At 40.5% G+C, this 23,956-nt stretch overlaps 1 long non-coding RNA gene across 2 annotated transcripts; it reads right to left on the bottom strand.

Annotated features, from left to right (window-relative positions):
- Nucleotides 1-3,664: 3,664 nt before the first annotated feature.
- On the bottom strand, nucleotides 3,665-22,880 carry LOC148221559 (uncharacterized). Of its 2 annotated transcripts, none has more exons than XR_015807798.1 (4): nucleotides 22,467-22,880; nucleotides 21,914-22,047; nucleotides 11,096-11,256; nucleotides 3,665-6,006 (listed from the first exon to the last, which is right to left on the bottom strand). It is a non-coding gene; the product is annotated as an uncharacterized LOC148221559 (long non-coding RNA). The 2 variants fall into 2 exon arrangements; XR_015807799.1 differs by having other exon boundaries at nucleotides 22,580-22,880.
- Between the last annotated feature and the right edge of the window lie 1,076 nt (nucleotides 22,881-23,956).

The raw sequence follows: 23,956 nt of genomic DNA, 5'->3' as shown, positions 1-23,956 counted from the left end.
TTAGTCTGAGTAAGGACAGCCTCAGGTTAGTCCCAGGTGATGATTAGTCTGAGCAAGAGCAGCCTCAGGTTAGTCCCAGGTGATGATTAGTCTGAGTAAGGACAGCCTCAGGTTAGTCCCAGGTGACACAAAGGCTCTGCTCTCCTTAGGAATGATGAAATCTGGAGGGACAATGGCTTTGACACAGGAGGGAGCCACAGAGTGCAGTGGCTCTGCCACCACTTGCTGTGTAGCCCTGCACAGACACTGCCATGCACACTTCTCTTCCTTCCTTATTTTCCCTTCTTCCTCACAATTAGGTGTTGCAAATGGTTATTAATATTTATAAAGTGCTTTGTTGTTCTGGGGGGGGAGGCTGGATTCCTGCTCAGCAGTCACCCATGACATCACCCAGCCGTGCTGTCCTTAATTAGAGTAACCCAGCTATTCCCTGGACCTCCCCATTGCCATGGCAATATTATTTAATTGCAGCATCAACTGGACCCTCTCACAGAGTATGGCCTGGCTCCTCTGTGTGTTCTGCTCTCCCTGCTGTCAGGGGTAATTTCATGTTTTATTCTAAACTGGTAATAATTATAATTTCAAATTATGAAGCAAAAAAAAAAGTACTGAGAGAAAGGAAGATAAGAACAATCAGTTCCTTGTCAATGTCATGGATAAAAACTGGGCTTTCAAATAGTGAATAGCATAAGTGGGTTGTAATTCCTGGTGCCTTAAGAGATGTCACAGGAGGGTAGAATTCTACAGAAATATAAACAAGAGGATTTGAGACTCCTTAAATTTAATGGAAAAGTCACATTAGTTTTAATGGGAGAAGAATATTACTAAATTAAAATTAATTTGGGCAAGAGCTGTGTCTATTGCTGACTTTGGCTGGGGGGAAGCACTTTTGCATTGCCATCAGAAAATTTTTTCAGTAGCATCCACCTTGCACATAGTGAGCTTCCCTCTTCTTCTGGCAGGAAAAATGTCACAAGGATTATTTTAATGTCATTTTTCCTTTCAGGGGATATGAAGTTTTTGAAGCAATATTTTGTAAGTTGTTTTTTCTTACTTTGGATCAGAATCAGCCATTCCAGTTAGGCATAAAATGCACACTGCAGGTAGACTCAGCCTGGGACTGAGTCAAAAAGGGAATTTCAGCCCAAATGATTTAAATCTGACAAAGTTACTAGCAACAGAAAATGGCCTTGTAAAGAGTCTGACCTGCCTTAGGTGATATTTTATTTATCCAAATCACAAGATAGGTATTGTTGTTATTAGTGGGCATGTTGTTGCAGACTTGCAGTGTGAGTTGACAAAAAGGTTTTTTCCCCACTCTGTACCTAATCTTCTGAAATCTCATTGGCTCAGGAAAGGAGAGGAAAAGGAGAAAACTTCCCCAGTATTTGTGGTATGTTTAAAGGGTTATTTTCCTTTGTGCCTATCTCAGGACTGTCTTCTCTTCAGACCATGCCAGTTCTTCTGCTTCTGATCTTCTGTCCAGAACACGGTGTTATTTCAGGCAGACTGGGAGTTCCCCTAATTAATGCAGCTATTTTATTTGAACTCACATCCAGTTGAATCTCAAACAATTTGGCCAGCGAAACTGGAACTGCAGGCAAACACTGAGTTTGTCCCTACTCCTAATCTCTTATTTTCCCTCCCCTCCCTTCCATACTGTTTTAATCTGACCCCAATTTGGCCTGCTATAGTTCTGCAGTTCCCCAGTGAGGGAAGGAAATCTGGTGCCAATTGCAGATCCAATTACAGCCAAAACGAGGTGGCTCCATTGCTGCACTTGAAAGCCATAAGTGAATTTGTTAATGGTGGAGAGGTGCCAAACCTGCCACTTCTTTGGAACAGGGGATGTCTGTTTAGTGCTAATGCTGACATGGGCTTTGAGAAGAAACATCAAAACTTCCACCAGTTTCTGCTGTTTCATTTCTTCATTAAAAAATATATATATTCTAGTTCATATCTCCTTGGTTTCAGTTTGGCATTTTTTGAGGCATTTCTAGTGCAGGCACCCACTCCACCAGTTGCTGTCCAACCAAATGCCCTGCAATGAGAGTTTCCCCTTGGTGTTTCAGCATCCAGGTCGTTTATGTGGGAGATGAAGCTCTGTTCTTTGACACTCTGTTCTAACCCAATTTGAAACAGATTTAATACATGTGTCTATCTTCCCATTTTCTTATTCACAAGCCTTCTACTTCCCTTGCAGTGGTTCAGAGCTGAGATGACTCACTCTTAAAATGATAATGCAATTTGCTAAATGGAATGTCAAAATTCACAGGGAGTTGGATGCACTCTCATGGTATAATTTTCCCCCAATGAGTTAATTTTCTTATTGGTAATATACAGTGTGGTTATAAAAAGTGAAAATAGAGCAAGTCTGTGTAGGAGGGAGAAAAAAGGTTCAGGTAAAATGCCTCTGGAGATTCAATTGGAGACAGGATGATGGATTCAGCTGTTCATTCCCAAAATATATAATGGCTGTAAGTACAGGCATTGAAAATATTAAAAATTAAAACACGGATTTCCTTTATTACCTTCAAATTGCAGTTGAGAAATTGGTGAGGTTTAAGGTTGCTGAGTGCACATGTTATAATCTGTCCTGTGTGAACACCATTGGCTGGCATCAAAAGGGAATGTAATTACACTTCTAATCAGAAATTCATGTTTCATAATCACATCACACTTCCAAATGCATTTTTCCTTTTAAAGTTTTAGAGAGAAAAAGAGAGAGACAACCCAAGAGAATGCGTGGCAGATATGTTTATAGCTATTTCTACACATGCATTTGCTTGGCAGCCTCTGAAGGGAAAAAATCTGTGTCTGGTGGTGTGGAGCACCTGCACCTAAACCAGGATTTCCTGCTTCTCTTCTCACCTGTCCCTCAGTGAATGAGCCCATAGAAACACCAGGTAACACCTTGGGTCTTTCTACTGGTCAGCCAGGAATTCTATTTACTCACCAGAGTCTGAGTAGTTATGATAGTAGTAAATGATAACAGTCTCTAAAATCACAGCAAATGCTTCACGATTCTTTAGAGTATTAGAAACACTTAGAGACTGCAGTGAACAAACATCACATCACAGGAGAATTACTGAATGTTCTGGATGAGGTCTGGGAGGGGTTCATTGAGGTTAGAGAGGGTCTTCTGCCCTGTCCTGTTTCCAGAGGTGGTTTTACCAACACTCACCTGTGTCAGATCATGGTCATCCAAATCAAATCAAATCAAATCAAATCAAATCAAAGTTTTCTCTCTGCCTTTGCAAAAAGCTGTGCAAAGCTTCGGAGAACTCCAAATAGCTCAAATGAATAACAATTTATTTTGATTACACTCACCCTTGCACAGATTTCTCTGAAAGCTGGCTATAGGATATAATTCTCTTTATATTTACATACCTTCTTCAAAAGAGTCTTTGGAGCTGGGTACATAAATCAGTTTTATTGTTGATGAGACAATAGATCCAGATGAGTGCTTTCCTTTGCTCATTTCACAAATTCTGTTAGGTTTGTTTTTTCACTTGACCAAGAAATAGAAGAACACAGTTCAGGAAAGAGACTTGTACAAATAGAATTGGATATGAGTTTTGTACAAGGACATCTTCTGGACCAGTGAAGTGCAGCTGATGCTCTTAGAGCTTAAGAGGGCACTTTCAGGTAAGCAGTGTTTCTCTGCCAGGCCATCTGCTCTTCCTTGAAGGACTCTCAACAAATTCTTGACGTTGAGATGATGCTTAAAGTTTAAAGTTGAACTACTTTAAACTTTAAGCATCATCTCAACATCTCATTCTCATCACCAGCATCTCAAAATCAGTCATGTAACAGTTGTGGACTCCTGAAAGGTGTGGGTGGCTTTTCCTTCACTGGAGATTACATGGACATGATCAGGTGTCACTCACAGAGACATGAAGCAACATTTTCAAGTTCATCGTGTGTTACACAGCAACAAGGCTGTACTCAGCAGCACTGAAGTCACTGAAGCTTGGGGCTGCAAAGGATTTTAATTTTTTTAAATGACCCTGCAGAGAAGACAACACATATGGATATGAATGTCTTGCCCTTAAGTTCAGGGTTTTCTACTAACCAAACATTTCTGATTTGAATATTTGTTTCTGTGGAACCCCACGAAATCTGTGCCAGTGCCAGGACCTGGTGCATTGTCAATACTTCTGTGTTTTATAACATAGATTTGCAGCACAGATTAACTTTTGAGGCTTTTCTTTACCTCTGACAGATTTTCTTTCATTGTGGGATAGCCAGGGTTTGATAAATACGGTGCTCCAGAGCTGAATGGAGTTAAGCTGCTGAGGATATTTCCAGCTTATGTGTTTGATGCAGTTTCCTGCAGTTTCAGGGAAGTGGCTCAGTGACCTGAAGGATCCTTCCCTGTCAGCAAGACAAATGCTTCTGGATTGAACCTGTAATGTTCTGATTTCATGTAATGAATCACTGCTCCCAGCCTGCCATGAAACAATATAAAAAATGCAAGACAACAAAAGTGTTAAATGATATACCAAACAGCAATTTTCATACCCAATTTCTTTTATTTCCAGGACATTTGGGTGTTTTTCTTGTATTTTTGTTTCAACATAGATTTATAGGTGTGTAGAAGTGTTTTGCAATGTAGAAATTCTGGGATTTGATGAGCTCTCTGAAGTAAATAAAGGAGGTTTGGAATTCGAATGGTGAGACATGGCCCAAGCTAGATGCAGTGTGGTTCCTGCTAGAGAGGTGGTATTTCAAATAGGATATTTTACCCCTCTGATCATTTCTCAAGTTTGCATTCCTCTGGTTCCAACAAAGCAAAGGATTATGCACCTTCTTACTTAATTTGGTGTTAAATTATAAAAATAGTATTTTGGAATAAAGATTCCTCTTGTAATCAGGCTCCAAGCTCACAGTACCTGTCTTTCTGCTGTATTAACCTACACAATTAATGTAACTCTTGCTTCCAAGGGGAGTTTGGGCAAGTGTGCCAGGGCAGTGAGTAAAGCTGGGTTTGCAGGGGTCTGATAGGAACAGAGACCCATTGAGCATTGAGGAGATCTGAGTTCCTAAATCACTCTTACACCTCTGAAAATCCTGCCCAGAGCTCTGTGGGTCTATTCACACAGCGCATCTGGATGTCAGCAAGGGAAGTGTAAGTGCTAAAAATTCCATCTTCTCATCTTTTTTTTTTTTTTCTTCCCCAAAAATACTGGCTTTAGAGCAGATCCAAGTGAGCAGATTAAAAGGGATTGTTCACAACAAGAAATGTAACAGAAGGAACTTCCCTGGAACGAGCTGGTGTGGGAGGAAGCCAAGTTAATAGTTCTTTTTAGCAGTACTATAGCAAGGCAGCAGGGTTACTGTAATGACCAGGGCTTAATGAGCAACCTGACACTGTGTCAGGAAGGATAACTGAGTCTTGTGGTTATTAAGGATGTCGTTTTTAAGTAATTTTGGGGATTCAGTACTTCAGCCTTTCAACGGGACTTGCTTCCCACCAAACCAATGCTGCCACAGGAGTACCATCCCCATTAACCCTTGGAGCACCCAAACAAGAGCCAAACTTCAAGGCACACAATCCTAGAAACCAAACTTCACTGTTTCAGCTGTTCACAAAGCTATGGATTATTCAATCAAAAATAAAAAGTTGCCTAAATGATGTAATGAGACCATAATTTGATCATCTCTAGAGCTGGGCTAAGAAGAGAGAGACCATTGATGTCCATCAATGAAAATACCAGCTCAATATGAAGTGGAATTGCAGCCAAAAATATTTTCAAGTAACCACACAAGCCTTAAAGAGCAAACACCAGTAATGATTTCTAGAATGCCAGAGACCTTCCTCTTGGGGAAAATGTTTAATTTGTTGATGAGTTTGTATACTGTTTTTTTTGTCCAGTGTGTTGTTCAGCTGGACAGTCTTCTCTGGCACATCAGTTCTTGCAGGTGAATTTATGGTCACACTTCACCCATGGCCTCATCAGGGGATTTGTTTGTTTTCTCTTAGAAGGCAGGGAACAGAAGTACCTGGATTTCATAGGGAAATGAGGAACAAAGAAGAATTTTTTTGTGAGCTTATATGCTCTGGACTTTGATAGGCATTGATAGTGTTATTGTCTCTTCTATGAAACTTCGTGAAATGGAAAAACTTTTGTTTAAGTGCCTAGTTGAAAAAAAAAGTCCTGAGAATAAATAATATCTCATTATACCAAGTCAGATAATATTATAATAAAATTGATGTGATGAAGAATAGCACAAATCAAATCTTTATGCCTGGAACTAATTTTCTGAATAGGAAACCACTGAACATTGCCATAATTAGTGCATTCCTTAGAAACTATTGGCACATTGTTTTCATGGCTGAACTTCCCATGGAGTTGTATTTCCACTTTTAAATGCTCACCATCATCAGCTGCAGCCAGAATTCTGAGGACACAATTTCAATGTTGACTCCAAGAAATTGGCCAGGGGATTTCTAGATCTAAGAATGAGCTCACTGTGTTTGTTTGTTTGTTTGTTTGTTTGTTTGTTTGTTTTAATTTCAGCTGATCCTCACCTCATCAAACAAAAATAAAGTAACTTGTGGGTTTTTTCTGGGCTTACAGGACACTAAACTAAGGGCTAAGGCTCCTGTGCTCAGTCCTGGCTGTTGGATAGGAAGACAGCAGAGGTTTTCTCACCCAGGTTTTCAGTGGGCATTGATTGCAAATTCTGCCCCCATGCCATCTTTGTCTGCAGGAGAGTTAGCATTCATGGTGTCACTCAAAGTGAACTTTTACTGCCCACAACAACCTATTTCTGTAGCAAAGGTCACATTTGTTATCTATCAGGATGTAGCAGCACAGTGGAATAATGAGTTGCCACAATGAACTGGCCTTTTTACACATTCTGAATGGGCTTCTAAATCAAGCAGAGGGAGCATTGACTGAAAATCATTGGGTCTGTCTACTTGAAAGGTCATAGTCTGAAATACTGCAGGATCATTTCACCCTGGTTTATACAGGGAAGCAGTTCTGGTACAGAGCCCACCACCCACACCAATTGTGCAGGTGTCTGGCCTTCTTGGGATTTGAGATGGTAATGGGAAAAAAGAAAGGCTACTTGGGTCTGTCACAGCCCTTAGTCAAGGAAAGATAAAAATCAATCATGGTTAGGTGCTTTTTAATTTTTTTTATTTTTTTAATTTTTTTTTCTTTGTGGCAAGATCCACCAGAGCTTGCAGTGGCTTTCTTTAGAGGGAGCACACACTTCCTAAAGTCCAGGCAGAGCTGCCTTTCCCAGCCAGCAGTGGATCTCACACAGCCATGTGTGGACAATGCATCTTTCCAGGCATTTATTTTATCCTGCTCAGTGCCCAATTAATTGTATCCATTTCCTTCCAACCTTGCTCCCCGATTCTAAGGCTCTTCTCTTTTCACTCCTCAGTCAAGACAGGGTTATGTCCTGGACACAAGGCTGCTATTTCCAGTGTAGCTAAAGGAATTCACATGTTCTTGTGGCTGTGACAGCAATTTCTTGTTTGCAGAACGTCTGACATTCATCAGTTTGTCACATGGTGATGCTACATAAAAGCAGTACTTAACATTATACAAGTAAAATATAAATTTCAGTGTCTGGCAAATTAGGCTCTTAATAAATGCAGCTGCTGCCTGGTTTGTTTTGGAAGGGTGTTTGGCCCTTGCTATATGAGTGAGCATCCAATATTAGGCAAAATCTTGTCTTACCTCACTCCCATTTTTTTCACAGATGAGCCAAAGTCCATTGTCAGTAGTGTTTGAAACAAACAAAAGCTGCTGTTTAAATGAGGAATATTGGTGTAGGCAGGGTCCAGTTCTCTACCTGAAGTTGGCTTTGCACTGCTGTGCTACTTACCTTTACAATGTCATGTCAATATACTCAGGTTTTCCCAGGACACATAAAAATATTTCGTTTTACTGCTGCAAGACATTGCTACGACTTACAAAACATCCTGAGCTCCTGGGCCTGAGGATGTGACCTGAGTGGATTTGTCCTCCTGGCACAAATCCCTCTGTGGTGCAGTGTCCCCTCTTTGGTGCAGGAGGCACCAAAACTTTCTTGGCTGCTGGTCTGAGGCTGCAAAGCAAAGTACTGGGAGTAAATGATTCCCACAGACCTTCCCATCCTCCCTGCTGAACCCACCAGGCATCTCTGAATATCTTTTCCTCACTGAATACAGAGCAATGGACAAAAAAAAAGCTAGAAGCACATGCACCCCATGAAAATAAAGCAGAGTACTCCGTGTCTCACATGGTGCTCTCCAGAGGCAGGATGAAAGAAAAAAGGAATAAACTGTGTCTGACAGATGTTAATGAAGCACAGAGACCCATTTTAATGAAGCACTGGAGAGTGGCCAGTCTGTTGTAGCTGGGACATTATGAGCCATACAGAAAATGGATAGGCCATGAAGAACATCTTCACTTTCTCAAAAGTGTCCCTTCTTTAAAGAATTTTGGGAGAGTTTTTTTGTGGCATGCTCATGGATGCAGCAGGAGAATCCCCAGCCCCTGAGAGGCAGCAGAGGTCCTGTGCTGACTGGACATTTCTTGGATCTGTTAAATCCTCCTGCAGCTGCTTGGGGAACACTTTCAAAAGGTCAGGAAGGCACCACAAATTCCAAATGACAGTTCTTGAATTTGGCTCAGGATAACGTGGCTGGATCTGTCTCTGTTCTCCTGCTGTACATTCTGCTCAGGCAGTTTAGAGGGATGCTGCAGAACAGCTCTTCCCAAAAAAAACCCCAAAAAACCTCCAGCCTTCCTCATCAAAGGGATCAGCTGGTGACAGGGCTGCTGCTGCTTGCAGCAATAGGAGGCTGTGCCTGGCAGCTCCAAAGCAGACTTTGTGTTGTGTGCAGCTTTTGTTTTATCTGCCATCACCCAGGGAGGTTGGGATATATAAATGTATTACATTTGAAACATGAATAAAATATTGAACTGAATGCAATAAAGAGATAAAGAAACGTGCACAAGGGAAAATGCCAACTTTAGATACTAAAAAAGGCCTAAACCAAATGAGTTGAGGGAGCTTCAATCAGCAATCTTAAGGTGTATTCCACATTATTAAATTAACTTCAGAATTTAAATTTGGCTTTAGTTCCAAGCAGACTTCTTAAGGAGTTGTGCCTAATTTTCAGCCTATTACAGAATGTACATTGAGCCCTCCCCAAGGAGTAATTTTATTACTTGCTTGGTACTGCTGCTGCTTGGACTTATAATCCTTTTGCTTAAATAACAAAATATTCAAGCCACTACACCTTCCTTACATGCAGCAGCACAAAAGATTTCCCTCCATGATTCTGCTGTGGCTGTTGACACAGTGCTGCTCTGCAAATTTTATAGAGTATTTCTGGAAAGGGATCTGTTTATAATAATATTTGTGTGCACATGATCCCTACAAGTCTTCATTTTAATCTTGGTTAAACAGTGAAGTAATTAAATAGTAATTCCTGGCGCTGGAAAAACATCATCCTCCCACGAGACAAAACAGGAACAGGGAATGTTTACAGCACTGGCATTTTAAAGCTAATTTAAAGAGGATTTATCACAATTAGAAGAAGAGTTAATGAGGGATATATGCACATTGTCTGGCTAATAGTGATTCACATCCCACCCCATCAAGAAGCTGAAGCAGAGGTTGAGGAGCCAGCTCTGCCTGCAAACATGCACAGCTGCCAGGGCTCCAGCAAAGCATCTCCAGCATCACTGCCCAAAGAGCCACTATGAGAGCAGCTGTAAGGAGGATTTAATAGCCCAAGACGACTGCAGTGCTATTGAAAAGAGAAATCCTGTGGCTTAAGGCAATATCATTAACCCTGCCTTCCACTCTGGTTTTATCTGTGGAAGAAATGCCTGTGACAATTTAGAATCAACTGTGCTGATGATCTGTGGGAAGGGAGGTTTGTAGAAATGTGGCTAAATCTTCTCTCCAGCAACACAAAACACACTGCTTATGGAAAAGAAATTAGTAAAAGCAATTAAAATTTTCTAAAAAGTAAAAAATTAGTAAGTAAAAGGATCAGCCTGAGGGCCTGTAGCCCCATCAATAACAGAGCTTCTGTTCTAATATAAAAGTAATTCAGCATATCCTGTTTCATGTGGATAATTTAACATAGCAGTTTTGAGTTTTCTGAGACTGAAGGCTGAATTCTCAGTAAGTCATTTAAAACTTTTTCAGAAAATTGAGATGTAGTAATTTTTCATCTTACCTGACACACGATCAAGTTTTGTGCCAAAACCTTAGAACAGAATCACTTCACTCCTGCACTATTTAGAACATGTACTAGTTTAATTTCTTTTGTCAAGTGCAGCTATAAATTGTTGGCTGTGACTGATAAGCAGGGCAGCAAGAAACACACTGTGTCTTTGTATCTTCCCAGTGTGTTTACTACTGTAAAAACCAGCTTGATGCAGGCTTAAACCCAAGCTGCTGGTGCAGAGTCTTAGCAGAAAAGCCCCCAGAGGAAGCATGTGCACAGAGGAAAAGCAGAGTTGATTGAAACAAGGAGGTCTGAAATGAAATCTGATGTTTCTGCTCTTTGTTACAAAACCAGGAGATGTGTCTGACATTCTTCTCCTGCTGCCCAGCTGCTTGGGTATATCCTTTCTTCTCTGCAATCGTCCAGAAATTTTTTAGGAAGGTTTTCTTTGTGTTTGTGGGATGTTGTAAATTAGATAAAAATTCTATGTGTGATTCAAGTACGCTTAAAATAAATTTAAAATGTGAACGAGTTTGATCTTTCATCACCTTTCTGTATTAACTCTGTTGGTACATTCTTCGTTTCTCTAGTAAAACTGAATTTGCCCTGTCAGTACTCTTCAGCAGAATTAAAAGAAGAGGTAAGGCAGAAGCAATATTAATTTTCTTATGCCAATGGGAAAACAAGTGTCTGTCCCTGTGGTCTGTCTCTAGGCTAGAGTTGGAAGAGCTGCTGCTTACTTTTATGCAGTTTAAATGTGTCTTCTATGAGTGGATTTTTGCCAGTCTGGTCTCTTAAGTCTTTCTGCTGCCTCTTTCATCTTCAGTTCTATTTTTTAGGGATCCTGATATAATTTTCCTCACTTTAGGATTCATTACTGCACTAAGTTCCACAACTAACCTCTCTCAGTTTGTTTTTTCAGTCTGCATCAGGAGGTGGAAGTCAGAAATAGAAGATCCCTTGCTGTGCCCCAGGGAAAACGTGGTGGAGTCGATGCAGTCTCCAGCTCCTTTTCCTTGTAGGATTCTCCCTCCATCCTCCTGCCCCCACACTCTGTGACCCTGTAACAAGTAATAAGAAAAGCAGGTAACCAACACAAAGCAAACATTGCAGAGGAAATGCAGGGTGGTTCAGTGACTGATGTCTGAAAGGACCTGATCTGGACATAAATTCCCCACCAGGTGAGCAAATCCAGTTGCCCTTAGCAAGTGAGGGGTAATGGGCTGCACGTGTTGCTTTGAGCCTCACTAACCACTATAGAAAACCTGGAATCCAGGTCCAGTGCCACAGATGTTTTCTGGGGTTTTTTTTTTGTTATTTCAGCTGTTTCTTCACCAAATCAGCTCTCTGGATCCAAGAGAAAGATGCAGGTACCTGTCTGGGGGTGCTTCCAGAGGCATCAGAGCTCCCTGAGCTGCTCTGCTCCACACCCACAGGGTGCAGAGCTCTGTGTGAAGATGCCAACTCGGGTCCCAAAAGCTGCATCTGAGCCTGGTTTGGCAGAAGTGCCAGCACAGGCTGGGAGTGCAGCGTGGTGCCCATTCCCAATTCCCAATTCCACAGCCCAGCTGGCCCCAGATATGGGCACAACTCCACCTGGACTCATTGGAGACTCCTTGTTTTCCAACAGTTGGTTTTGGCTCTGAATTGAAGCCTTTTCATGTCTCTGGTGGAACAGGATCCATTTCAGTCTCAGAATGGTTGGGGTTGGAAGGGACCTCTAATCCAACCCCCTGCTAAAGCACCCAGAGCAGGAAAAAATGAACCACTGCTTTCAATTCCAGCATTTCCCTATTCATAAATAGAAGCTTTGCTAGATGGAAATTTGTTTGGAAATAAAAGTAAATTCTCTGATTTCAAGCAGCATTTAAAGGGAAGTGTTGAGCATTTGATAACCTTCGATTATTTTTTTATTCCCTAAAATCCCCTGGCTAAAATCATCATTATTTCCACAGCACATTGAAGGCATTAAAAAGGACTGAAAGCAGGCAGAAAGTACTGCACCACGGGCCAAATACATACTTATTATTAAAATTAAAAAAGACAGATATAACTAAAAATCAGAATAAAAGGGCCAACATTACAGCTTCAGCAAGGAGCAGTGCTGAAAGAGGAGCTGCTGCCTGTGGAAGGAGCTGTGTGAGGACTGCAGGGTGCACTGACCCTGTGGGACATGGAAAAAGGAAAAGGGAGCCTGAAGTTCTTGCCAGGATTCTGAGGAAGAGTAAATGGTGTCTTCACATGTTCTTTCATTGCTCACACAGCTGAAATACGTGGAGATTATTTCTTTCCTAAATGTACATTAATCAAAATGCATCAATCTGCCATTTATTTGAAACATGCAAGAAATCCCAGGAATTTCTATCCCTGAATAGTATCCTGCTGTGCACAGTAAGTAAATCTTCCACTAGATTTGACTTCCATCAGGAATCTGTGAAAGGACATGGCACTGTAACCATGCACTTGCTTTTGCACAGCAGGTTTGTGCCTTCCTGGAACAGACCTGCTAGTCAGCAGCAGCAGCTGGAAAGCATCAGGAAGTTCTAAACAAATGCAGTGTTAGATCAATCTAAAAGAATTTTAGCTCCTTCTGATGCTTCTGTTATGTTTTTGTTCATTTACCATGCAGTCCTTACATAGGGATATGGATAAAGCAAGAGAACAAACAAGTTTTAGGGTTAGTTTTTTTCATTTAAGAATTTAAGTTCATTTTTTTTTCCATTTAAGAATCTAAATGACTAAATGATATGCCTAAACTCAGAAAATTTTGATATGATTAAATGACATGCTGAAGGTAACTTCTTAGTGCCCTCTGGAACAAAAGAGGAGATTTAAGGAAAGCAGCCAAGGATATAACAGGACCTTTTTTCTGTATTTAGGAGGCCATAGTTCAACACTCAAGTATGGTGTTAAACTTCTGAGATTATCCTAGTTAGTTCTCTAGCATGCTACAGAAAAAGAGAGAGGTGGTTGTCCATGTTTTTATATTTTACAGCAGTAATCCTTCATTTTCTTGTCCTCACCTAAAGCCTGCCCCATCCTTTCTGGCAGCCCTGGAGGTGTACCTGGACCAACCACAAATCTTCCAGCTCCACACTGGGCTGCTTCAAAAGCTGATTATTTTCCTCAGTGTGTGATATCACAGTTATCTGAGTACTGGAATTTCATGGCCAGTGGGAATCCCCATGAATAAAATTTCCTGGCAGTGGCCTGGGCAGGGAATGCTCCATCCTGGCTCCCCTCCAGCCCTGCAGCAGCTGAGGGATGGTGTGAGTGAAGCTGCTGCTCCCTCCCAGCTGAAGGGCATCAGCTGGTGGCCAGTGAGCCAGAAAACACCTTCTAAAAGCACTCACACTTTACTCACTGCCGAGGCAATTAATGAGCAGTTTGTGATGGGGGAAAAAAAATTGAAAAGGGAGCAGGGCTAAGGAGGACATTTTAAAATTTTGGAGGGGGGAAAAAAAGTATTAGGCAATGCTAATTCATCAAAATAGGCCCTGAAATGGGTAATAAAGGAGATGAAACACTAAGAGAGGCATCACAGAGACAATAACTCCAGCACCATCCATGTCTGTCCAGTGCACGTTTTTCACTCCCTGATTTGAAAGCAATTTTTGAGATTTGGGCTCCATCAGAACGTTTCTTGCCAAGAGATCACGGTGTAGTTTCACAAGAATTATTGAGGGATCACACAGTGTCTGTGATGTAGATAAATGAAGTTATCTCATTTTTTTCAGATGAGTAAATTGCATCATAGAAGTGAGTGATTATTTTTTCTATTTTCCCTGAGACCACTGCAAGGCAGCTTTAAAGGAAGATCCCAAGAGTCCTGGCTCCTGCATCCTGGTTTATAATTTATAATCTGCACTGCATTATCTCTGATTTACCAGAGTCCTAGTAAGTAATTTTGGGACATAAAATACCATTTCTGATTAGAAGTTGGATATGTCTATATTTGAGGTAGTCCTGGTGCATTGAAAGAAGAGAAGATGCTGCACAACAGGATTGTATTTGCTGATGTTTTGCCAATCAACCAAAAATATTCCTCAGCAGTCAGGGGCTGTTGTTCTCACCTTGATGTCAGGAATGTAGAGAAATATTTGGAAAATCATTGGTAATGCTGAGAAGATGAAGTTTTCCACTTTACCAAGCTCATGGATATCCCACAATTTCATGTGATGCCTCACCCTGAGGAAAAGCTGTGATTCCTGAGGATAGCCCAAAGACTCCTTAATCCTCAAAGCAGGAACTTGTGAATATGTGAAATGTAACTCCTAAGAGGTGCAGCTACAGAAATGTGTATTGACTAGAAAAAATACATTTTACATTAGATAAAGCACACATGAAGCAAAACATTTTTATTTGGGAATGTACAGAGTATACTGAATGACTATTTATAGAGGTTTGTTGGATGATGCTCCTAATCAAAATGAAACCCTTAATAAGTTTCTTTTTAAAAAGGAAACTGGCTAAGCACTAAGATTTTCTGGTTAAAAATATAAAATATTCTGTGGAATTTTTGTTTACAACCAGTCATTAAAAATATAGAAAGAACTGAAAAAAAACATTGCAGGAGAATAAAGATTGCCTCAACTGATAACTAAACATTAACCATATTCATAAGGACAAGGGTAATTACAAAGGACTTGGCAAAGTGAGTTGTCCAAACTGACTGACTAAATCAAGTTAAACATCCTTGGGCAAAGCAAACTATGCACCAGCAAAGGTCATTATTGTTTCCTCAAAGGGTTTGGCTCTTTGCAGCTGAGCTGGGGTTTTAAATATAGCTTTACATACGTGCAGACATAAAGGTCTTGGTGTGTGTTGAGCAGAGAGGCTTTGGGAGGAATTCCCTCACACAGGTGTGCAGGTGTTGGGATTGCAGCAGCTTCCCTTTGGTGTGAGGGCTCCAGCAGGCACACAGTGGGTAAAGATCAGAGGTGTCATTAATTAGCTATGCTCCACTGGACTCACCTTTAGGCATCAGAAATAAAAGGATTAAAAGAGCAATGGAAAAATTCCCTTTTTTTTTGTCTTCTGTGGAACAGTCTCAGCACCACCAGTGTGCTGTGAGCTGCATCTATGCCATGGCACCCCTCACCATTGCACTGCTGTTCCAGGCTGTTGCAGAAGAATTAATTTCCATTATTATATCTGTATTCCAGTGCCACAGGAGTTACTTCAAAACCTAGAACTGGTGTAAAACACCAGTAAACCAGCTGGTGTGCAGGTAAACACACCTGTATTCAAAAGTCTGCTAACAATATTGCACATTTTCTGCAAGTGATTTGAGCAACAGGAACAAGGAGGGTCAAGTGCCCCATTCACAAGAGGTGCATTGTTAACCTGAAGCAAAGCCAAGCTAAGACTAAGCAGCACTTGAAGCTTAATACCATTCAAGTGAGTCCAGTTAAAAGCAAGCACCAATTTCCAGGTACTGACCTTGAGCTGTGGGTGTTGCATTATCAGCTGTAGCTGAAAGGGATTTGGTTCAGCTGAGGGGTAGGCACAGACTCACAGTAAAGAAATTGTAAGTAACAAGGCACTGCATGAAATGCTCTGTCTGCCCTGCTTTCAGTCCCCATTCCCCACAAAGTCAGAAAATTGATGGTAAATGCACAATGTGTTATCGTTCATGGGTGGTTAGAGAATTCCAATTTGAAAGGGCTGAGGTTATTCTTGCCTAGCAGACTAAATGCTAAGTATATTCTCGTCCATTTGTGTATAGCAATGGAAAACATGATTTATCTGGGATGTCAGGAATGACATTGCCTTTCATTAGCCATAAATAATGTTATGAGGCTCTGCTCTACTACTAGGTAGGTTCATGTACTATCAATTTCTGTGCATTTATACACATGTAAAATTAGGAAGGTGGAAATTCCTCAAAACCTTGCTAGGAGAAACCTGTTGAGAGCTTATAGGAGGTATTTATTTTATGTTTTAAAAATTCAATAGACTCCAGTTAATCTGCCCTCTGGTAATCCACAGAACAGTGATTGAGCCAGACACTTAGCTGGTGTAATGTACTGAAGCTCCTCTGAAAGCAGCAGTCAGGCTGCTCCTCTAAGATATAAGAGGCTTAGGCTCAATTCCCTAATTTACAACAGGTCTCCTGTGTAACTTTGGCCAAATTCCTTCTATCTAGATAAAAATAAGGGTTTATAGGTAGCTAACAAAGTTCAAATCTCAACAATGCTCAGGCTTCCCACACAATGCTTAAGAGAGAAAGGCTCAATGCATGGAGTGCAGAATTAAAAACACAGTGGCTGCACACAAAGGAGGCACCCTCAGAACCCTCATGTAATTTCTATGTGCTTTTAGAATTCTATGGAAGGAGGCATAAATCTCCATATTTCCAGTGAGAATCCTCTGTTTCTATTCACAGTAACAGCAGAGCACCAGTTTCTTACTGCTCCTCAAGGCAGATGGAAATTAGGGGCCAAGAAATTCAGTTCAGTCATGACAAAAGGCTTTGTGGGCAGGCATGGAAGCAAAATTTTCCAGTCTCTGGTCAAGCCACAGCTGAGAGCATGTTTCAAGCATGAATTCTCTGGAAATAGGCATCAGAAGAGGGACTTTGGAGAAATTAACAGCTCCAACATTTAATCTTCCTATTGTTGCTTCAGAACTTCAGTGTGGGATTGAAAGGCAAGTGGATTAAGGAGTGTAAAGCATTCATTATTGTAGCAGTGGGGAAAATCTAAGGAGCTAAAATTGATCAGTGCTGTCATTTATAATTGCTCAGAGCAGCACAGTGTGTTCCAAGTGAGTGCATGGCAAGGTTTGAGCTCTTCAGGGGTGATGGTCTGCTCTGTGATCCGTCCAGGTGCAGCTGTCTGGGGGGCAGTTGTGTGCAGGTATGGCAGTCTGGAAAGGTCTGCCCTGCAGACATTCTGCAGAATCAGCATTTCCACAGCACTGATGCAAAGCCTGGCTGTAGATGCTCTGTGAGCAACTGGTCAAAAAAAACCAATGGTGTCAGTGCCTTTTTGGTGGCTCTGTGTTTCAGTTCATTACAGCAGAAATCTTTATTGTGAACATAGTTCCAGGAATAAGTGAATGGGCCTGGCAAAGATTCTAGAGGCCAAAAGTAACTGAGAAACAAGGCAAGGAAATATTAAATCAAATAAGGAAAGAATGGTGGGCCTTCTGTGAAATGAGAGAAATGCTTTGGGGCAAATTCTGCAGAATACAAGAGGACAGGTATCTGGGGAAGGTGAGTGTGTGAGCATGCATGCAGTGCATCAGGAAACAAGTTTCATGCTTCTCTCCTGCAGGATGCTGTCTTGTCAAATGACATCTCACCATGAGCTAAAAAGTTATTTGCTTCCTGTTACACTTGATAGCATTTGCTTCATTCTCATCTTCTCCCCTTCTTCCCATTTGACCCATGACAGGTATTGATATCTACTTCGACTATTCAGGAGCATTTTCTGACACAAAATCTCAATTTGAGAGAAGTGTGGCAATTTATAGTTGAGTTACTTATTGCTGGATCTCAAAGGCTCCTTAAAGTAGGGCTGCCAGAAAACAGTGATTTGTCAAGAGTGTCAGTGGGAGCCCAGGGCTGGCCTTAGTGATGAGAACAACCTGCACCAAACCAGGGATAGCTCCTGGCTTTGGGCTTTGTAAGGAACCAAACATGCAGGGAGAGCCCCAGCCATCTTCCCTTACCCACTGGATGTGAAATCCCTACCAAAATTCAGCAGTGGTGCTTAGAAAGCATTAGTGCAAAGCCAAGGCTTTGTGTGATTCTCTTCAGCTGAGAGGCCAAAAGTACAGTTCAACTCTGCATTTCTTGTGGAGCAGAGCTGTGTGTACCATGTGGGAGTCTTTCTGCTCATAAGATCAGAAGTAGGGAATGCATATAAATGAGTGTCATTGCAAGGAAAAATGAGTGTACTGAATTATAGAAATGATGGAAGAACTGCCTGTTTCCAGGAGTGACTGTAATAGCAAGCAGCAGCAAATTTGGAGTGATGGTTGAGTATGGGAAGACCTCTGACATATTGATCATGGTGGAAAAAGCAAATCAGCAAATAATTTTGATACTCTTCTGTATTAAATATTTAAGTAAAAAAACCCTCCACTGCTGACATTACTGCATCATTACCCAGAGACAGCTGTGGTGAAAGATGAAGTACAGACAAGCAGAAATTTCCAGTTTGTCTACAGGATTTGTGCTGTCTCTTAGATGAGTATGCACAGTGCATCCCAAACCATCCTCTGCTTTTGGAAATAGCAGTGGGATTCCTGCAGCACATGAACTGTGCCTTTTAGACCTAATGCTAAGTGTTTCACACAGCATTAAATTACTTTTAGCTGCATGGTCTTGCAAATGCCACTGCTCCAGCTCCCTGGGTAAAATGTACTGCACTGTTTGCCAAAAACATCAGTGTGGAGGTGCAGCCAAAGCAGGGAGTGTGTTCTGAGGTTTACAGCTGTTCTGAACAGAGATTCAGAGATTTTTGACCCAAAGTTTCAGAGCAGTAACCAGAATGTACCTCCTGCAATTTCTCTCCTTACCGAAGGTAATTTCAGTGAGCTCAGGCTCTGTGACAAGTCACCATCCAGCAGTTTCTATAAACCTGCAGTGCAAAGGAACTCCCTGAGAAAGGTGAGTGTTCCTCTGCTCCACAAACTGGAGGCTCAGGGTGGCATAGAGGTGACACAAATCTCCATTTAGGCCACATCTGTGAGCCCCAGATTAACAACTGCCAGAGCCACCTGCACTGACCACACACAGCTATGGTGCAAGTTAAAGAAATCTGAATCCTTTGTACTTAGAAGGTTCAGTCCAACCACAAGCAGCTTTTGTTTCTGTGTCCAGATTAAGAATCCAGGTGAACATTTGTCTCCCTTAGAAACAGGGAAAGAAGTTCTTCAGCTTTCACTGAGTTACAGCATTAAAATCTGCATTTATTTGTTTATTCTATTAACTGGCAGATACACATCTGATTCTTTCCATTAAACAAGCTGCAGCAGCTTCTCTACATCCTGGTAGTGCCTTTCAAGTGGAGTCTTTTGGCAGGTCCCCATAACTGACTCCAGTAGTGGAGAGAGATTTTGGGTTGGGTTTTTCACTTCCTAGCTGAGAGGTAATTAATGTGTAATAAAACCTGCAGGTGATGGGATATTTTTTCCAAAACAATATTCTTGATGGGCAAATACTGACTTGTCCAAATCAAAACTGTCCAAAATTCTGTTTCTGAAATTGTCAGTGTTACCTGGTTCTGCATGCTCAAATTGAAACCCAATGATTTTTTTGTCTTTAATAATATTTGGATACACTTGGATGAGAAGCATAGTTTAAACTGTTGTTTTGTTAAAGAAAAACAAAAACATTAGAGAAATCCCAACACCACCTCATATTTATATGGAACTAACACATGGCCAAAACACAAAATGGATTTCTGAAGAGGATGGAGCCATAAATTGCATATGTATGTTAGTTTAAGGGAAAAAAAAAAAAACAAAAACAACCAACCAACCAACAACAACAAAATAAAAACCAAACAAAAAAAAACCCACAAAGCATACAAACCCTGTAACTTTTTTTTTTTTCTCAAGCAGAAAAGCACCCCAGCAGACAGAACCTGAATCCAAATGACCTCACAGTGTGCTGAAAGCCTCTCTCCTCAGTTCACCAGACACTCTCCATGTCACCACGATGGATGAGACTCACTGAGACCTTAGAGAAAGACTCCCATGGAACAGAGTAATTGATGGAGAGCTCAGAATCCTGGCACGAGTTTCTTCTTGTTTTTCTTAAAATCCTGACCTTGGCATCTTTTTGGGCCCTGCCTGTGTTTGCTGTAATGCATTTATTTTATTAAAACTTGTTTCAAAACTGTTTTGTCAGGCAATTGAAGTTATGAGTAAAATTATGACATTTGTTATCCCTTATAAGAGATGAAAATTAGTGGTTTTCCTCATGAGAGATGCTCAGTGTAACAATAGTTGCTGAGTAACCAACTAGCTCCATTGTTTACCTTGGCATCACACAATTTTTCCTAAACTAGCAACCTAAAATATTTGTAGTTTTATTTTTAGAGGAAAGAGGAGCAAAACGACCCGAGCAAAATTAAGAAGACATATTTAGAAGCTTTTTTAAAAACCAGAACCAAACCTGTTGCAATTTGTTATTTTTATACTGACAAGTCCCCTTGCAGTGTAAGAGTAACTGGTACCATGAACACTGAAAAGCAGCTGAACCTCCACCACTCACTTGTTTAATCACTCCTGAGATTTTTTTTCTGCCTTTTGCTACAACCAACCTGCAACATCTGTCAATTTTTTTCCCCCCATGAATTAATAATGGTGTAATTAAAGTCCAGCAGAGAGCTCAGCTGAGACTCCTGGTTCATTAGGAGGGAGCCCTGGGAGCCCTGCATGGCTGGGATTGGAACCAGGGCTCTGTGGGTGACGAGTTCCTGCCACTCCATGAAGCTTTTGAATGTTTGTTCCAGCACAGCTATTTGTGGGCAATCAAATATTGCCCAAATTATTTAATTTGGATGCAGTGCCCACAAGTTCTTTTCTCTATGTGTATTTTTAAAGGCTCTGTGTTTAGTTATTGTTTCTCTCTAAGCACTAAGGAAGGGAGAAGCAGCAGTGCTGAACTGAGCCCTTCCTCAGAGATGTTTTGCACTTCAGGTGGCAGTGGGGGTGTCACAAAAAGGAAAATGAACTCCCCTGGTAAAGGCCATACCTGCTGCTCATGGGCAGAGATTGAGCCTGGGAGTTCCTTCCAGGATTGATTTCCACACTGATAATTGCAATGGTGCCCAAATAATCAAGATTGTTCCTGGTACTCAAAATATCAGCTCGAGTCAAGTTCGGTGCTTGGTAATTCCTGTAGCTCAGGTTCTTATACCACACATTCAAGACATAAGGATTTGGAGATTGGCTGATTTGTTTTGTTTTGGTACAACAGACAAAATTATTTTTAGTTTTATTGCATTTCAGCACACTTAGAGATGAAAACATCAATCTGAAGACCTCGTCATTTATCAAGTAATTTTTTACTTTTATAAAGTGCACAAATTAAGTTTTTTCAAGATTGAAGGCAGAGAAATTTTTAATGCACCACAGAGTGAGATATAAGAAATTTTTATCATTAACTTAAATAATTTGAAAACAAAACTAAACTTGTAGCACATAGCAATGTGTACCATGTGTAATCTCAGTGTCCTGCTGTGCACCAGTGCCTTGTAACTCAAAAAGCATTTCTGATTTAATTGAGCAAGTGTGTTTTACAACTGTCCAAATTCCCAAAGGACCTCCCACAAAATAAAATTCAGGTAGGCTCTAAAGCAAAGAGAAGTTTGGCTAATTCATATATTCTTTAATTTTAGCTTAAATGAGAACCACTTGTTTGCCATTTTCCTTTGATGACAGAAAAGTTCCCAACTTCTCATATGTTAGTTTGCTTTAAATCTGAATTATCAAGTTCATACCTAATTTATATGCAGCAGTGTGTATATATATATGTATATAGAGCAGTTGCATCCTATTAATGAGAAAACTATCTACAATTCCTATCATTTAAGATTAAGGGAGTCTTTGTGAGTTTTTCTGTGAGAGTCAATCTGAGGATATATTTAATATTTACCCTACTACAGAAAACTTAAGTCATGACTCACCATATTCTGCAGTATAATAATAATTTCATAATTTCTCTATAAATCTAGAATCCATTAGAGGAAAATGCACCTCTGGAAAGAAGCTCAGATGATGCATCTTTGTCCCTGAGAAGGTGAACTTCAGAAAGGCTTAGGTAAGTTTCCTGAATATACAACACAATATTTATCTCCAGCTTTGATCCAGGGGAAAAGGAGAGTTGTTTCCTGAAAGAGGGGAAAGTTTTTGGATTAATACCACATGGTGATGGTAAAATCCCAGAGGGAGGTAATGTATAATATCTTAAAAAAAAACAACAAACACCCCAAAACCAACTGAACAACAAAAACCAAACCAAAAACAGCAACCAAAAAAAAAAAAAAGAAAAAAACCAACAAAAAACCACAACCCCAAACAAACACAACCGCCCAACAACAACCAAACAAAAACCAGAAAAATAAATGCCTGAATAGATGTAAAATATTTTTTCTACAAGATTCTAGCCTCAGCCTGATGTAAAACAAGGTAGAAGTGGTTTTAGTTTCAAATTAGCTGAGACTCCTGTAGTGTATTATTAAAGAAAAAAAATCATTTTAATTTCTCAGTGTTTTGGGAGGGAGAGAAATACAGATTTGTCCAACTTCACCTGACGGTCCCAGGCAGTGAGAGCTGCTTGTGATCCAGGAAATGCAGCAGAGTCAGGTGTGAGAAAACCTGACTGTCATCCCCAAAAATGCCACCTCCCTGACCCTCTCCTACCTTTTGAGAGCTTGGCATTGCATTTACTGAGATTTATTGTTTAATTATTTCAAATTGCAGCAGAGCATTGCAATGCTAACGAGCTGTATCTGAAGCTCAGTGTTTAAAAGAGAAAAACCAATATGGCTGAGAGGGAATTTTCCTAAGCCACCCTTCACTTCAAGCAGCTGCTGCATGAAAAATGAGGAGATTCCTTGACCAAGCTTGCCCTCTGCAGGCCTCCACCTCCCTCTGACACTGCCAGATTTGTTCCTTTTCTACACAGGAAAATTAAATCTGCTGCTGACATAACAGCACTAGGACATGCTTTTTTTTTTTTTTTTTTTAATGAAATAGTAATTACTTAAATACATATTTGGGTTCAGCTCTGTATTCTTAGTGTGACTGGATCTCAAACATTATTTAATTTGCCCAAATAGCTCCTGATGAGGTTTGCTGTTATCTGAAGGCAGTGAGCTAATGGAGATGATGCAGAAGGGATTTGATTTAACCCTGGAGCTGTTTGTTCAAGTAAAGCTCCCAGCACAGGCAGTAACCAGCATCTGGTCTAATGAGCCACAGTGAGAATCCAACAAGTGCATCCCTTGTACTGGAAAACAAGGAAGAGTCACACTAAAATGGGCTTCTGGTGAAGGCAATGAGAGTAAATACAGCCCTTGGGAGATGGAGGAGAATACTTTGCATCTCCTCACTTAATGTCTGATGAATAAGGACCTTTTAAGAATCTCTCATTTTTAAACTAAGCCAAAAAAATCATCACAATGTTTTTTAGTTTTCATATAACAAATAAAAGCAGGTACATGTCAATAGCATAAATCAGTTTATGAATGACAGGTGTTTAAGTATTTCACTCACTGTCGTCTGTGTGTGCATGTGATTCTTTGAAAATAGGACTGAAACCTAAATAAGGTAAAAGTGTGATTTTTAAAAAGTTAATTAATGAGCTATAACTCTGAAATGTAAAGCCAGCGAAAATACATTTTAAAAAGAATCTCTGCATAGCTATAGCCATTTGGGATTTTTTATTTGTTATTGACATAACATCATCAAAATCTCTGGTACAAATGAAATCACATTGACAATACTGCTTGTGTTGGTATAATACATGTTAGCTGAGCTGACACAGACAAGCTATGCCACTCAACACTTCTGTTTCAAAACATTTTGCAAAGAGAAGTTATTTAACCTCTTCCTTCTTTCTTCTTATAACACATTCTATGTGCTTGCAAGAGGCAAAAAAATGTCCATTAATAGTAATCATTAAATGTAACAGTATCTTTTCAATAACAGTAAAATTGCAGGGAGTGCACAAGGGCTCTCCTGGGACTCTTTGACCACCAGCTCATGAATTCTGAGGATTGCAGTCCTGACAAGGAT

This window comes from Sturnus vulgaris, chromosome 20 (assembly GCF_052056855.1).
Source record: "Sturnus vulgaris isolate bStuVul1 chromosome 20, bStuVul1.hap1, whole genome shotgun sequence".
NCBI lineage: Eukaryota > Metazoa > Chordata > Aves > Passeriformes > Sturnidae > Sturnus > Sturnus vulgaris.
This window is presented reverse-complemented; position numbering and strand designations above follow the sequence as displayed.